The sequence below is a fragment of the Engystomops pustulosus genome, chromosome 6, assembly GCF_040894005.1.
Source record: "Engystomops pustulosus chromosome 6, aEngPut4.maternal, whole genome shotgun sequence".
NCBI classification, from domain to species: Eukaryota; Metazoa; Chordata; class Amphibia; order Anura; family Leptodactylidae; genus Engystomops; species Engystomops pustulosus.
In genome coordinates this window covers 92,887,408-92,904,871 of record NC_092416.1, presented here as the reverse complement: position 1 = coordinate 92,904,871, position 17,464 = coordinate 92,887,408, and the positions used below count along the sequence as shown (strand labels likewise).

General features: G+C 46.3%; 1 long non-coding RNA gene across 1 annotated transcript in view; it reads left to right on the top strand.

Annotated features, from left to right (window-relative positions):
- The first annotated feature begins 319 nt into the window (after positions 1-319).
- LOC140065808 (uncharacterized) overlaps positions 320-17,464 on the top strand; it is a 32,626-nt gene continuing 15,481 nt past the window's right edge. Inside the window, exons 1-2 of the long non-coding RNA XR_011848061.1 lie at positions 320-436; positions 7,036-7,088. This is a non-coding gene — a long non-coding RNA (uncharacterized lncRNA). The remainder of the gene's footprint in view (positions 437-7,035; positions 7,089-17,464) is intronic.

The window sequence follows — 17,464 nt, the reverse complement described above, 5'->3', positions numbered from 1 at the left end:
TCTCCAATCTGTTTCTGGGAGCAGGCACATTCAGCTGAGGCTGACGGAGGGGGGAAATGGGGGACGATGACTTCCTGCAGGAGGGAGAGACAGGTTCTCTGCTCTTCCCACAGCAGCGCTGGGGCAGTGAATAAGACATTTCCTCCTCCCTGCACTGAGCACCTCAGCCCCTGCGTCACTGCAGGAGAACATGGCCCCTGATTCATTGCTGCTGTTACACTGAAGAAGCAGACAGTGAGCTGTCACTACTTACAGTGGGCCCCCTTCCTCCTGGTAATGACAGACATCAGGGACCACCAATCAGCTAGCAGCAGCTGCTGGAGTGTCCTCCCCCTGACACAGCACAGGCTGCCCTCATGTGCGCGGCGGTGGGAGCTCAGGATGGAAGATGTAGAGCTGCTGCTCACCCCATGATGGCTTCCAGCATAAGAAAAAGGTATTTCTTACTACATAAAAGTGCATCACATTTACACACACACACACTATATATATATATAATAACAGTGCACTCAAGGACTACAACACCCAGCAGATGAATGCGATGCTGAAAGTTGTAGTACTTTGACTGTATTAAGTATTGCTGTAGAATAAGGAGTGATGTCACACGTAACGCGCTGACTCTGTTTAAAAATGGAATCAAAGCGCACGGGGGTGAGATGCGCTTCTATGCAAACGCATGCGATCAGTAACCCGCATCCGGTGTCTTGTATTGTCCAAATGCAAGGGCTGAAGGAATCAAAGCGTTCAGTGTGCAGCCTCCTTACCAGCATACCCCGCGTTACATGTGACCGCAGCCTCAGTATTACCAGCATCCCACACGTTACATGTGACCGCAGCCTTGGTATTACCAGCATACCCCGCGTTACTTGTGACCACAGCCTCAGTATTACCAGCATACCCTGCATGACGTGTGACTGCAGCCTCAGTACTACCAGCATACCCCGCGTTACTTGTGACCACAGCCTCAGTATCACCAGCATACCCCGCGTTACGTGTGACCGCAGCCTCAGTATTACCAGCATACCCCGCATGACGTGTGACTGCAGCCTCAGTACTACCAGCATACCCCGCGTTACTTGTGACCACAGCCTCAGTATTACCAGCATACCCCGCGTTACGTGTGACCGCAGCCTCAGTATTACCAGCATACCCCGCATGACGTGTGACTGCAGCCTCAGTATTACCAGCATACCCCACGTTACGTGGGACCGCAGCCTCAGTATTACCAGCATACCCCGCGTTACGTGTGATCGAAGCCTCAGTGTTACCAGCATACCCCGTGTTACGTGTGACCGCAGCCTCAGTATTACCAGCATACCCCGCATTACGTGTGACTGCAGCCTCAGTATTACCAGCATACCCTGCGTTACGTGTGACCGCAGCCTCAGTATTACCAGCATACCCCGCATGACGTGTGACTGCAGCCTCAGTATTACCAGCATACCCCACGTTACGTGGGACCGCAGCCTCAGTATTACCAGCATACCCCGTGTTACGTGTGACCGAAGCCTCAGTGTTACCAGCATACCCCGTGTTACGTGTGACCGTAGCCTCAGTATTACCTGCATACCCCGCATTACGTGTGACTGCAGCCTCAGTATTACCAGCATACCCCGCATAACGTGTGACCGCAGCCTCAGTATTACCAGCATACCCCACGTTACGTATGACCGCAGCCTCAGTATTACCACCATACCCCGCGTTACCTGTGACCACAGCCTCAGTATTACCAGCATACCCCGCATTATGTGTGACCGCAGCCTCAGTATAACCAGCATACCCCGCGTTACATGTGACCCCAGCCTCAGTATTACCAGCATACCCCGCGTTACGTGTGACCGCAGCATCAGTATTACCAGCATACCCCGCGTTACGTGTGATCCTAGCCCTTACTATTACCAGCACACCCCGCGTTACTTGTGACCGCAGTCTCAGTATTACCAGCATACCCCGTGTTACGTGTGACCGCAGCCTCAGTATTACCAGCATACCCCACGTTACATGTGACCGCAGCCTCAGTATTACCAGCATACCCCACGTTACATGTGACCGCAGCCTCAGTATTACCAGCATACCCTGTGTTACGTGTGACCGCAGCCTCAGTATTACCAGCGTACCCCATGTTACGTGTGACCGCAGCCTCAGTATTACCAGCATATCCCGCGTTACATGTGACCACAGCCTCAGTATTACCAGCATACCTCATGTTACGTGTGACCGCATCCTCAGTATTACCAGCATACCCCGACTTACGGGTGACAACAGCCTCAGTATTAACAGCATACCACGCGTTACCTGTGACCACAGCCTCAGTATTACCAGCATACCCCGCATTATGTGTGACCGCAGCCTCAGTATTACCAGCATACCCTGCGTTAGGTGTGACTGCAGCCTCAGTATTACCAGCATACCCCACATTACATGTAACCACAGCCTCAGTATTACCAGCATACCCCACGTTACGTATGACCGCAGCCTCAGTATTACCACCATACCCCGCGTTACCTGTGACCACAGCCTCAGTATTACCAGCATACCCCGCATTATGTGTGACCGCAGCCTCAGTATTACCAGCATACCCCGCGTTACATGTGACCCCAGCCTCAGTATTACCAGCATACCCCGCGTTACGTGTGACCGCAGCATCAGTATTACCAGCATACCCCGCGTTACGTGTGATCCTAGCCCTTACTATTACCAGCACACCCCGCGTTACTTGTGACCGCAGTCTCAGTATTACCAGCATACCCCGTGTTACGTGTGACCGCAGCCTCAGTATTACCAGCATACCCCACGTTACATGTGACCGCAGCCTCAGTATTACCAGCATACCCCACGTTACATGTGACCGCAGCCTCAGTATTACCAGCATACCCTGTGTTACGTGTGACCGCAGCCTCAGTATTACCAGCGTACCCCATGTTACGTGTGACCGCAGCCTCAGTATTACCAGCATATCCCGCGTTACATGTGACCACAGCCTCAGTATTACCAGCATACCTCATGTTACGTGTGACCGCATCCTCAGTATTACCAGCATACCCCGACTTACGGGTGACAACAGCCTCAGTATTAACAGCATACCACGCGTTACCTGTGACCACAGCCTCAGTATTACCAGCATACCCCGCATTATGTGTGACCGCAGCCTCAGTATTACCAGCATACCCTGCGTTAGGTGTGACTGCAGCCTCAGTATTACCAGCATACCCCACATTACATGTAACCACAGCCTCAGTATTACCAGCATACCCCGCGTTAGGTGTGACTGCAGCCTCAGTATGACCACCATACCCGGGTTATGTGTGACCCCAGCCTCAGTATTACCAGCATACCCCCTGTTACGTGTGACCGCAGTCTCAGTATTACCAGCATACCCCACGTTACGTGTTACCGCAGCCTCCGTATTACCAGCATACCCCCATGTTACGTGTTACCGCAGCCTCCGTATTACCAGCATACCCCGGGTTACGTGTGACCCCAGCCTCAGTATTACCAGCGTACCCTGCGTTACGTGGGACCGCAGCCTCAGTATTACCAGCATACCCTGCGTTACATGTGACCGCAGCATCAATATTACTAGCATACCCCGCATTACGTGTGACTGGAGCCTCAGTATTACCAATATACCTTGCGTTACGCGTGACCACAGCCTCAGTATTATCAGCATACCCCCCGTTACGTGTTACCGCAGCCTCAGTATTACCAGCATACCCCACGTTATGCATGACCGCAGCCTCAGTATTACTAGAATACCCCGCGTTAGGTGTGACCGCAGCTTCAGCATTACCAGCATACCCCGCGTTACGTGTGACCACAGCTTCAGCATTACCAGCATCCCCCGCGTCACGTGTGACCGCAGCCTCCGTATTACCAGCATACCCCGGGTTACGTGTGACCCCAGCCTCAGTATTGCCAGCATACCCCGCGTTACGTGGGACCGCAGCCTCAGTATTACCAGCATACCCTGCGTTACATGTGACCGCAGCATCAATATTACCAGCATACCCCGGGTTATGTGTGACCGGAGCCTCAGTATTACCAGCATACCTCGCATTACGTGTGACCGCAGCCTCAGTATTACCAGTATACTCCGTGTTACGTGTGACCACAGCATACCCCCGGGGTACCAGAATCCCCCGCGTTACGTGTGACCGCAGCCTCGGTATTACCAGCATTCCCCCCCGTTATGTGTGACCGCAGCCTCAGTATTACCAGGACACCCCGCGTTACTTTTGACCACAGCCTCAGTATTACCAGCATACCCTGCGTTATGTGTGACCGCTGCCTCAGTATTACCAGCATATCCCGGGTTATGTGTGACCGGAGCCTCAGTATTACCAGCATACCCCGCATTACGTGTGACTGGAGCCTCAGTATTACCAATATACCTTGCGTTACGCGTGACCACAGCCTCAGTATTACCAGCATACCCCCGTTACGTGTTACCGCAGCCTCAGTATTACCAGCATACCTCACGTTATGCGTGACCGCAGCCTCAGTATTACTAGAATACCCCGCGTTAGGTGTGACCGCAGCCTCAGCATTACCAGCATACCCCTTGTTACATGTGACCACAGCTTCAGCATTACCAGCATACCCCGCGTCACGTGTGACCGCAGCCTCCGTATTACCAGCATACCCCGGGTTACGTGTGACCCCAGCCTCAGTATTACCAGCGTACCCGCGTTACTTTTGACCACAGCCTCAGTATTACCAGCATACCCTGCGTTGTGTGTGACCGCTGCCTCAGTATTACCAGCATATCCCGTGTTACGTGTGACCGCAGCCTCCGTATAACCAACGAACCCCCCCCCACCCATCATGGTGTCCAAATTGCAGATTCATCACCATTTCAATGCACACAAACATTTGAATAAAAAGTGATGAAAAGGTTCTTCACTTCACCAACTGATATCACTGAAAGCATCAGCTTCTCCAGCTCCGTACATCAAAGTTTCAAAAAGTAAGAGGTGTGTGAAAGTTGTAAAACCCAGCTTGTAATAAAAATAGGTCAACTTTTTTTTGTCATTTATACCACATTTGGAATTTTCCAGCTTCCTAGTACATTGCACGTCATATTAACCCTTAAAGGGTTAAAGGCCAGACCATTTTCATCTTTGATTTTCCATTTTTACCTCCCCGTCTTTAAAAATCCATAACTGTTATTTCCATGTACAGAGCTGTATGAGGCTTGTTTTCTGCATAACAAAATGTACTTCCTAGTGATGGTATTTGATATTCTATGCCGTGTACTGGAAAGCGGGAAAAAAAATCCCAATGCGGTAAAATTTACAAAAAAACATACATATGCCATTTTTTTGTGGGCTACGTGCGTACGGCTTTCACTGTATGCTCCAAGGACAGCTTTTATTCAGTTTTTATATAAAAAATGAAAACCTTTGATTAAAAAAAAATGTCTTAAAGGGGTTTTCCCACGAAGACAAGTTTCCCACGGGATAGGGCCTAACTTACTGATCAGTGGTGTTTCAGTGCTGAGACCCTGCAGATTAAGAAAACAAGGGGTCCGACCAACCTATTTTTACTGTATTTGCAGACCGTAAGGGCTTCTCGTTCCTACCATTTACTTCAATATAGCTGCATTGTAATATATGGCCACCAGGATGAAAGCCTGTATGCAAAAGTGCCTGAGGGGCTCCAGCCTCCACCACAGGTGTTAATGGAGCCTGGAGACCCTCAGGCTTATTTGCTTACAGTCCTTCATCCTGGTGGTAGATGCCCTTTTAATGCTCACAGTGGCATTTTGTAGGTTAATACCTGTGATTGGTACCAGCAATCGATTTAGGGGGATATTCATCGGTCATGCCCCCATGTCCTGCCGGATACCTGGAGAGACTTAGGGTATTGTCACACGTTAGCATTTTAATTGTGTTTTGTAACTCATTCAAATCGCACTGGGTTGGGCCGCGATCAATTGCATATTCGTTTGTATGAAAATACATGCGATCGACAATCCTCACCCGGTGTCTTGCATTTACACAATACAAGACAACGGTGCTGATTGCCAATCACATCTGTTTCTATACAAACAAATATGCAATTGGTCGTGGGCCGCCCAAGTGCGTTTTGAATCTGTTACAAATCGGAATCAAAACCCTAACATGCCCACATGTCATGGAGGTGGCATAGTTGCTTTTATAATCGCAAATTCTTTATACAACCCCCTGGTGTGTATGAAGAGGACACAGCCTGTGAACCTTCTTCATATACAGGCAGTCCCTGGATTATTTGCAAGATCGGTTCCTTAGGTTTGTACTTAAGTTGAATTTGTATGTAAGTCGGAATTGTATATTTTATAATTGTAGATCCAAACAAAACATTTTTTTGTCTCAGTGACAATTAGATTTTCTAAATTTTTTGCTATAATGAAACCAAGGATTATCAATAAATCTTCATTACAGACACTTTACAGCTGATCATTGCAGTCTGGGACTATAATAAACCATCCAGAGAGCTTCACCAGAGGTCACAGTTGGCAGAGGTATCCGTCTGTAACTAGGGGTTGTCTGTAAGTTAGGTGTCCTTAAGTACGGGACTGCCTGTACCTAAAACGTGTTATGGACATACATGTACCATGTGCATTCCTTAAAGGACATCTATCACCAGATCAAGGATTGTAAAGCAAGCACACTGACATACTGGTGTGTGGCAAATGAGCCGGAAGGGCTCAGGCTCCATAGGAGTTAATGGTACCTGGAGCCCCCCAGACTAATTTTAATAATTGTAAAGCCCTTTTTTCTTAAAAACAAGGGGATGACAATCTTAAAGAACAGCACATCCTGCCAGAGGGGCACACACCAGTATGTCTGTATGTTTGGTTTACAATCCTTGATCTGTTGATAGATGTTAAATACTGATTCCAGGAAGTTAAACAGTCTGGCAGATAACAAGCCTCAGGCCCCATTCACGCAGTTCTCGATCTGTTTTATTTGTTTTAAAACTGTTTTTTATTGAGTACAGTTCAAAACATAAAACTTTGACAAATCTTATATTGTACAATTTTTCTTTTTTAAGAACACATTCCAGGACAATCTGTGTGAAGCACCACATACAAAAAACAGATGCAGGTAAGTACCATGTCATAAACGCTGTCTGCAAGCTGTATTTCTCATCACTATAGGCATATGTATGTTCGCATCACACATCATATTAAGGTTTATTCTGCTAGATCTGTACAGAGTCTTGTTTTGCATAGTATTGGAACGTACAAGTGTGATAAGCTAGAACCAAAAGAAGTACTAACTAGCAACATGTAGTGTTACGTAGTTAGGTAGTAAGGGGAAGTATAGGTAGTAAGGGGGGGGGGGAGGGTTGGGCTATAACGTGGCGTTAGCCTTGATGTATTCTTTACATGGGTGCCAAATATTCAGGAACTTAGACCCGGTGCTTCTCTCCCAATAGGCTATTTCTTCAAATCTATGTAGTTCCTGGACTGTCTTTTCATTGGGAGAGGGTTGGGACCCGATTTGTTTTCCAATGATGGGGGATTAGAAGTTTGGCTGCTGTCAATAGTGTGGTTTGAAGGTTGTTGTTTCGCGGAGAAAACTCAGGTGTGTGTTTCCATAATAGTACTACACTTGGGTCCCGGGGAATTGGTTTACCACCTAACTTGTCTATCACATCAAGAACCTCGTTCCAGAATTTTTGAGTGGCTGTGCAGGACCACCATATGTGCAGCATGCTACCCACATCATTGTCACATCTCCAACATTTATCTGAAACATTCCTAAACACTTTGTGAAGCCATTGTGGTGTTTTGTACCAACTGGTAGTTATCTTGTACAAATTTTCTTTAATTCTAATACACTTAGAGAACCCATTGGCTGACTTTAAGATCTGCTTACATTCCTCTTCCGAGAAGTCTACTTGTAGTTCCTTTTACCACTGTCGTAAAAAATTTGGCTTTTTTATGGTTTGTAGCGTTAGGAACTCATTATAGGTATCCACCAGTAGTTTTTTATGTAAGGGGTTTTTTGTTGCTAATTTTTCTAGCCAGGTGCGGTCGGCCTTCTTTTGTTGAAAACTTATTACATACTGTTGAAAAATCATTGTGTTGCAAAAAGTTTGTGAGGATAAGGCCTGTCTTTTGTGTCAAGTAGTTTGCATCTATTTGGTTCTGCCCTTCAAAAAATTCTGCAATAGAGATGTGTCTCAAGCGATCCCAAAAGGGCTGTATCCAGGGCCGGCTCCAGGTTTCACTGGGCCCCTGGGCGAGAGTGCCTCACTGGGCCCCGTAGCTCATGAGGTGGCATTAAAAACGCAGACCTTAAGAAACCAATATTAATATACAGCCCCCCAGGCTCCATCAATTAATATACCCCCCAGGCTCTATTAATTAATATACCCCCCCCCAGGCTCCATTAATTAAAATACCCCCCCCCCCCCCAGGCTCTATTAATTAATATACCCCCCCCCAGGCTCCATTAATTAACATACCCCCCAGGCTCTATTTATTAATATACCCCCCCCCAGGCTCCATTAATTAATATAACCCCCAGGCTCTATTAATTAATATACCCCCCCCCCCAGGCTCCATTAATTAATATATCCCCCAGGCTCTATTAATTAATATAACCCCCAGGCTCTATTAATTAATACACCCCCTCCCCCCCAGGCTCTATTAATTAATATAACCCCCAGGCTCTATTAATTAATACACCCCCCTCCCCCCCAGGCTCCATTAATTAATTAAATACACATTAAAAAAAATAATAAACGCTAACTTACCTCAAGGGCTGCTCGCATCTTCTTCATCTGCTACATCTTCCTGTGTGAGAGCAGCGTCTATCGTGCAGCAGCAGGGACGCTGGCGGCATGAAGTCCTCGGCAGCGTCCTGCACAGTATTAGAAGCAGCAGAAATACGTCGGCCGCACCGATGCAATTGTGATCTGTGTATGCCCGCTTGCGGTTCCGCCCCCCTATCACCCGCGCCGGCACTGTGAGTGCGGCGCTTCCCTCAATTACATCGGCAAAGTATGCAGATGTAATTGAGTTTTCTTATGTTGTCAGTGTGTGCCGTGGGCCCCTCTGGGACCTCTGGGGCCCCGGCACTTGCCCGGGTAAGCCGGGTGCTGGCGCCGGCCATGGCTGTATCTCTTTCCTCTGAGGAACCAATTGGGGTAGCAAGTCAAGTGGGAGTAGGGGAAAGTTACTAGAGTGAATCGGGGTTATATTTATTATCTCTCAGATAGTGTGCCATAAACCTTTATGAAGTATGCTATCTACTATTGTTTGGGGAGTTGTTTGTTGGACACCCCATAATGTGGCTCTGTTTTTTGGTGTTGTTAATGCATTTTCTACAATTGTGTATAGGCTATGATCTGGAGTCTGCATAATCAGCAGCCATCTGGCTATATGGCATGCTTGATAGTATGCTTTGGGGTCTGGCAGGTTAATGCCTCCCTTTGTCGATCTCTGTGTTAAGAGACTAGTTCGTACATGGGGTTTCTTTTGCTTCCACAGAAATTGGAAAAAATTTTTATTGAGTTTTGTGAAGAATGACTTGGGTAACCATATTGGATCTGTCTGGAAGAGATAAAGAAGCTTGGGTATGATGTAGGTTTTGAGTAGGTTTTTCCTTCCCCACCAAGATATGAATGGGATTTTTCGTTCAGCTAGCTGGTTTTGGATATTTGTAAGAAGGGGAACATAGTTTAATTGATATAGTTGTTGAGGGTCAACAGGGAGTTGGATACCTAAATATTTTATACTGTCTTTGGGCCAGTGGAATGGAGAACTGTTTTGTAATGATTTGGCTACTGCTACTGCTGATGTTTAAAATTTCTGATTTTGAAAAGTTTACTTTAAAGTTTGATAGTTCTCCAAACTCAGAGAACAGAAGAGTTATTACTGGGAGGGAGCGGGGTGGATTAGTAGTTAGAATCAATGGGTCGTCAGCAAATGCCGCTGTTTTATGTGTGTAGTTTCAGGGGTTAGTCTTATTTTCCTTATGAGGGTTTCCATTACCATGATGAATAGTGAAGGGGACAGCAAGCAACCCTGCCTAGTCCCATTCTTTATTAGGAATGGGGCTGACAGGAGCCCACTGACCTTGACTTTAGCATTGGGGGCTTTATATAATGTTGATATGGCGTGTCTGAAGGCTGGTGGAATGCCAAATTTTTCCAGTGTGGCATATAGGTATGACTCAAATGATGTCAAAGGCCTTCTCGACATCTGTGTCACCCACCATTTAAGGTCGCAGTTGAGAAGAGATATAGGGCGATAACTGCTACATACTTCTGGGTTTTTTCCTTCTTTAGGTATAATTGTTATGTGAGCTTCTTGAGCTTGTTTAGAGAGGTGTCCCCCCTTTAATAGATAGTTGCATAGTTGGGTGAATTGAGGAAGTAAAATGTGTTTCAACATTTTATAATATGAGATGGGAAGGCCGTCCGGCCCTGGGCTTTTACCTGAAGTAATAGATGTAAGGACCTTATCGAGTTCTTGTTCCGTGAATGGTGCAGTTAGTGTGTTTGCCTCTTCTGGTGAGATTTGTGGTATTTGACAGGATTGTAGAAATTTGTTTAATTTATGTTGCCAGGCCTCTGGTTCTTCTGTTTTAAATGTCTCGAGGATATTATAAAAGTTCTAGTAGAACTTCTGGAATGCTTCACAGATAAGTTCAGACTTATGTACTGGGCCCTTTACACTATCCTGAATTGTATGAATATGAGATTTCTCTCTCTGTTTGCGTATGAGTGCGGTCATCATCTTATTACCTCTGTCTCCATGGGCATATTGTTTATATTTTATTGCTTGGAGAGCTTTAAATGCTTGTGTGTTTAATAAGTCTTTGACCTGGTGTCTCAGTCTATTGAGATCTGCCAGGATTGATGGGTCCGCTCTGCTCTTGTGTGTGGCTTCTAGGCGAGATATGTGGGTAAATAACTCATCAAGCTTAGCTGAGCGCTGGTTCAAGTGAGTGCCCAATGAAGTAATTTCTCCTGATACTATTAATTTATGTGTTTCCCAGAGGCTAGCGGGTGTGACATCTGATGTAAGATTGCTTTTGAAATAGTCTTTGATTTTCTCCTCTAATAATGCTTTATGTGTGGCATCAGCTATTACTGTTTGGTTGAATCTCCAGCACCATTGGTTTCTGGGTACATCTCTAAAATTTACTGTGGTTATTACGGGGGAGTGGTCTGAGATATGGACCGACCCTATTTCAGTGGATCTTATCATGGGGGCATATTTTGATTGCATAAACAGATAATCTAGCCTGTGATATGAGCTATGTGCTGTGGAGTAAAAAGAATATTCTTTGGTGTTTGGATTAAGTGTGCGCCATATATCTATCAGATCCATCTCTGTTAGGGCTTTAGAGATGTGTGCTAGTTTCCTATTTGAAGTGATAATTGGGTGAGTTGTGTCTAATGTGGGTTGGAGTGCTGTATTTAGATCACCTCCTACTAATAATATTCCTTCTGAAAACATTTTTAATTTACTCGAGGTCTGGGCAACCCACAAGTGTTGATTTTTATTTGGCACGTACAAGTTTGCCAATGTAACTATTTCTGTCCCTATAGTTTCTTTAACAAATAAGAATCTCCCTTCCGGGTCCACTACTTCTGCTCTAAAGGTGAAGGGTATGTTTTTATTAATGGCGATACTGACTCCTCTGTATGCCTTTAGAAATGGGCTATGATACCACCATTGGTATTCTTTAGTAGATAAATACAGTATTTTTCCGACTTTAAAATGGGTTTCCTGAAGCACTGCTATATTGGTTTTATGTTTTTTCAATATTCTGAAAATTTGACTCCTTTTTTGTGGGGTACCCAGGCCTCGAACATTGTATGTAACAATATTAATATCTGTCGTTTTAGATGAAGAAAAAGGGGGCGGTGTCTCTGTTAAAAGGTTGGCCTAGGAAAGGTATGGTATGATCTGCCCAAAGGGGGTGGTGGGGTTGTGGGGAAAAGAGTTTGCATTTGGCTGGTTAGTAGCCTTTTCTACTGTAACTACATCAACATTTAACATACATGAAACAAAAAATAAAACAGTAAACTGTTGGGCATTCCTATGGGGTGTAATTGTGACATAGTGATGCCCTAGTTGGTCGGCCTTCATTCACCTCTCCACTAAAGGGGGAGAGTGGGGGGGGGGATCCAACTGTCTAGAATAACCTTCTTTTAGGACTCGCCTCGGTGCCCTTTTGGAGATTATATGGGCTTTCATGAAATATTCCTTTATAATTCAAACAAGTTAACAATTCAAAATGTTTAAGACAGAAGCAAATATATGGGGACTGTCTCTCATTCAACCTGGTATGTGAGAATAACCATTGGGGTCACATATTTTCATGGCAATAATATGGAATCACTTGTTATACAATACCCTTCCAACAGACATGGATTTGTCAGTTTCCTGACCCAGTCCTGAAAACATGGTGGAAGTTGTTAAGTTCCTCTTTAGGGTCGGCTGTTAGGTACCCTCTCTCGGGTGTTTCTTCGCTCTAGGTGACTTGTGTTTCGTCACCACACTCCATGGCTGAGCAACTGGCAGGGTTGGGAGTTGCAAATTCTGGTGGAATGGCAGCCAAGATGATGCCAAGGGATGTCGATTGGTGGTATGCCAAGAAGAGGCCAAGCTGGTTTCAAGTCCTCCGGTTTTCTGATGACAATTTGTTTCCCCTCCTTCAAGATTGCCAGGCCAAATGGGTACAGCCACCTAAACTGCAGATCAGTGGCTCTAAGTGCTTCCAGGAGCGGCTTAAGAATTCTCCTTTTGGCCAGGGTTGCTGGTGCTATATCTTGGTACAATGTTATCACCGAGTCCTCATATTTGATTTTGTTGGCTTCTCTGCCTGTTTTTAGTATGGCGGCAGCATCGGTGTAGCGAAGTAGACCGCGTATCACATCTCTCGGCGGTTCCTCTCCTTTTGGCTTCGCTCTCAGCACCCTGTGGATTCTCTCTGAATGTTTCTGAACTGTTTCTGCACGCTCTTGGCCTAGGAGCTTAGAGAATATTCCTTTAGCTACTGCAGGGAGAGCTTCATGGGCAAAAGATTCTTCCAGGCCGCGTATGCAGATGTTTTGTCTGCGGCTGCGATTCTCCATGTCCTCCGCTCTGCTGAGTGCTTCATTAATGAGCTTATAGTGGATTGAGAGAGATTCTTCCATTTTAGAGCTGAAATGTATGATCTCAGTTTGGGTGCTTTCTATTTGTTCAACCCTGTTCCCCAAGTGTTTTATGTCCGTCTTGATTTCAGCTTAATCTTTAGCGATAGGGTTAAGGGCTTGAAATAGTATTCTTTTAATAAACCCTCTTGAGGCTGGCGATACGGTACCTTCATCTCTGGTGTCCGAGTGCTCCGCAATGCTCTCTACGTCTGAGTTCTCATCTCTCGTGTTTCCTGTAGCTGTGCCTGGCACTCTCTAAATCTACTTGCGTTTTCCCAGTTTTTGGTGTCCCAGTCACTACTCTGCTTCTTTCTTTCATGGTTTTGCCCATTTTAAAAGTGCCAGATATGAGCTGTGCGGGCCCCGAGACGAGCAGTGTGAGGAGTACAGAGACTATGTGACCAACGCTGATCGCGGACAAGCTCCGCCCCTCTTGATCTGTTTTAATTCCATTTAAAAACTCAACAGGGAGGGGCTCATTCCAGAACAAAAGCGTTTCAGCAGAAAGACATGTGTTCTAGCAAAGCCCCTCCCTCAATGCAGTTAAAACTCATCAAAAAACAAAAAGTGTGCATGGGGCCTGAGGCCTCATGTGTAGTGTGCAGAAAGCCTGAGGCTGCGTTCAAACATTACCTTTTTTCTGTTGAAGAAATTTAAAGTTTGTTTGCTGAATGGCAAAAAGACATGCATTAAAATGGAAGAGGAACAGATCGTCTTTCCAAAACGCAACAAAAAACGCAATGTGTGAACATGGCCACAGGCTGCATTCACACCTTGCATTTGCAGCACATTCAGAAACGCAATGAAAATATACATGGTGTGGCTTGAACGTATACATGAAGCAGCTAGTGGGCCCCTAGAATTAATTTCACTGGTGGGCCCTTGGTACCCCAGTTCGACCCTGTGCGTATAAATGGACAGTTATTTTCAATGTGCTATAAGATTATATGGGAATACACGTGCAGCTATTGCCACTGTGCTATAAGATGGCAAGGAGAGGCTGGACCCGGAGTAGAGGGTAGGGGGAAGTCATCATGACACGGCATGGAGGGCAGAGACAGGTAGCTAAGGAGGGAGGAGAAGTGTTGGGGTTGCTAAGGGGAGGTAACAAAAAAGACAGCATAGGGGGAGGGAGACACCATTTTAGATGAGCAGAAGTTGGAGAGCAGCAGCATGGCAGAGCTGGCTGCATTAATGAAGCTACTCCGGACAGCGGTGGCTGGAGCGGGAGCGCATGAGAAGGCAAGTGGAGTCGAAGGTAAGTTATCGGGGAAGAATGCTTGGGCCCTTCTCTGAACCGCCGGTGGAAGGTTTGGTGGTTTCCCAGTTAGGTGTGGTCCCGAAGAAAGAGCCCAATAAGTTTTGACTCATTCAATATTTGTCAAATCCAAAGGGGGCATCCGTGAATGACTGCATCGTGCTTCAGCTTTGTTCGGTGGCTTATACATCTTTTGATGCAGTAATTGAATGGGTAAAAACTTATTGGGAAAGTGTTCTTATGGCAAAGATGGATGTGGAAGCTGCGTTCTGTTTGATGCCAGTACACCTGAAAAGTCAGTGTCTGTTGGGTTGTTTTTGGGAAGGGAGTTTCTATGTAGATAGGTGTTTGCCAATGGGGTGTTCGTTATCCTGCGCATTGTTTAGGCCTTCAGTTCATTTTTAGAATCGGTGGTCAGGGAGGAAGCAGCGGTTCAGTCGGTCATTCGGTTTATTTAGATGATTTCTTGTTTTTAGGGCCAGCGGATTCACGGGTATGTGGGACAATGCTAAAGACCCTGGAATGGGTAGCGCAGCGTTTTGGGGTGCCATTGGCAACGGAAAAAACAGAAAGGCCAAGTTTGTGCATTGATTTTTTGGGGATTACACTTGTCGTCTGCCTGTGGCTAAGGTGGAGGGTTTGCGCCAGGAGGTGGGGAAGTTCAGACACTTGCGGAAGATCACCCTGATGGACTTGCAGTCGCTTTTAGGGAAGTTGAATTTTGCATGCCGCATTATTCCAATGGGGAGGGTTTTCTGTAGGCTATGGCAATGGCAGGAACCAGGGCTCCAAAATATTTCATTTGTTTAAAGAGGGAGCATAGGAAGGATTTGTAAGTGTGGTGGGAGTTTTTACAAGAATATAATGGGCATTCCTTAATGTTGGGGAAGGTGGTTGACAATTTTTATTTGGGAGATATACACAGATGCGGTGGGGGGGGGTTGGTTATGGGGCATAATGTCAAGGCGAGTGGAGTGGGGAACAATGGCCAGTGGGATGGATCGAGAGCGGTTTGGTTCGCAATTTGGCATTTTTGGAACTTTTTCCAATTGTTGTGGCCTTTGAAATGTGCGATTTCACTGTAAAAATATGGCAGTGGTTGTGTAAAAAATTCCTTGTCGGTTTCTTCTCCCCCTGTAGTGAGTTTATTGAGGCGGCCGGTTCTGCATTTTTTGTCATTGAATGCATGTGTGGTGGCGGTACATGTACCGGGTGTGGAAAATTCAATAGCGGACTCTCTTTCTCGATTACAGTGGGAGCGTTTTCGCAGTTTGGCACCAGGAGCAAGAGCAGAGGGCATTCCTTGTCTGCAGTACCTTTGGGAGACGGTATTTGAGTAACAGGGCAGCTGATCAGGGCGTCATTGGCTCAGAGCACATGGGCGAGTTATAGAACGGTGTGTCAGGAATAGGAGATGCTGTGTCGGGAAGTTGGAGGGGGGGTGGAGTCTGATGAGGACAAATGGTTAATCGCTGGATGTCAGGGATAGTTTTTGTTTTTAGAGTTCAGGGGGTGAGGGATGTGACTAAAGGGTTTTTGGTAAAACAAGCTGTTAGGGGTTTGAGGGGGGGCAAAGTGCTATAGGGCCAGAGGAGGCGGGTTGTTTTCATTGTTGGGGGGCGGGGTACTGCAGAATGTATGTATATTTCCGTTTAGCATTCTCATGAGTGTTTTTGGGGCATTAAGGATTGGGGAATTAGTTGCACCAAGCATGAAAAGGAGTGTGGGGGGGGGGGGGAATATTGCTGGAGGATGTGGAAATAAGGGGAAACTATAACTTTTGGAATCAGGTAGTGAAAAATGAACCAGACGGGAAAAAGTAAGCGGGTTAATTTAGGCAGAGTGGGGGGTTCGGAGATGTGTCCCGAGGGAACTTTAAATAGAGTTAAAGGTTGGAACAGGGGAGCAGTAGGGCCGGTGTTGCAGCATTAGGACTGGTATTTTTTGTCAAGGTACCAATTTTTGGCAGTGTTTAGAAGATGTTTGGAGGTGCTTGGTCTTGGAAGCAGAGGTTTTGCTCCACATTCATTTAGAATTGGAGTGATGATGGAGGCAGCTTGCTGGGGACTGGATGTGGCAGTGGTGCGGAGAATTGGTAGGTAGGAGTTGAGGCGATATTAGTCATATGTGGGCCGGGCCTGTTAGAGAGTGAGTTTTTGAAACAAATATGAGAGAGAGTCAGTTATTTGGGGGATGGTGTTAGGAAGTAACTGGATTTAAAAAAAAAGGGGCGGGGTCATATGTTAACTGGTTATTTGTTTTACTGGTGAGTCAGGGCATTTGGTCGGGATACTCAGCCATTCAAATGTATTTTTGGGAGCACAGAGAGCGGATATCAGACCTTGCGGCAGGCAACTTGGAATACCCAGGATGAAGGCAGTTATCAGGTGGTTGGGATTTCGGGGGATGTTGTGGAGCAGAATGCTGCCATAATTTCACAAAAGTGCACATAACAAGGCTTAACAAGGCCAGAGTAAAAGTGAACAGAGCAGGGGGTTTTGTGGCAAGGCAGGGAGGCATTGTAGTGCAGCATATGGAAGTGGAGACAGGGCAGATGGTGTTCACTTAAATGCGGTGAGGATGGACTTGTGGGCATTAAAAATACAAGAGGGCATTGAGCGTGCTCTCGAGGTGGTGGGGGGCGCGCCTGTGTGAGGTATCAAACAGGCTTATGGTGGCGAGTTAGGGGGTCCTTGGAGTTGGTTGTGTTACGGAAAAAGGGACGAACAGGGGGGCCTGTTCAACCCATATCCTTTTAAGAATCCTCATTGGTAGTCAGGATCTTTGGGCTCCTGCTGGGTAGTGTCCCGGGTGAGTGGAAAAAGTACATAAGCTCCACCAGCTGCGGGAAGAGACAGTGCCTCCGAACCTGTGGTAGCGGTTGGGAGGTTAAGGGGGAGATTGGCTGCAGATTAGCAGTGATGGCTGTTGTAGCTCCACGGACCTACCGGGGAAGGTTAAAGGAAACCTACCATTTGATTTCATGCATTATGAAGCAAACATACCTTCAGAATGCTGTAGCTACATTGATGCAGGAACATATCTTGGTTAAACCCT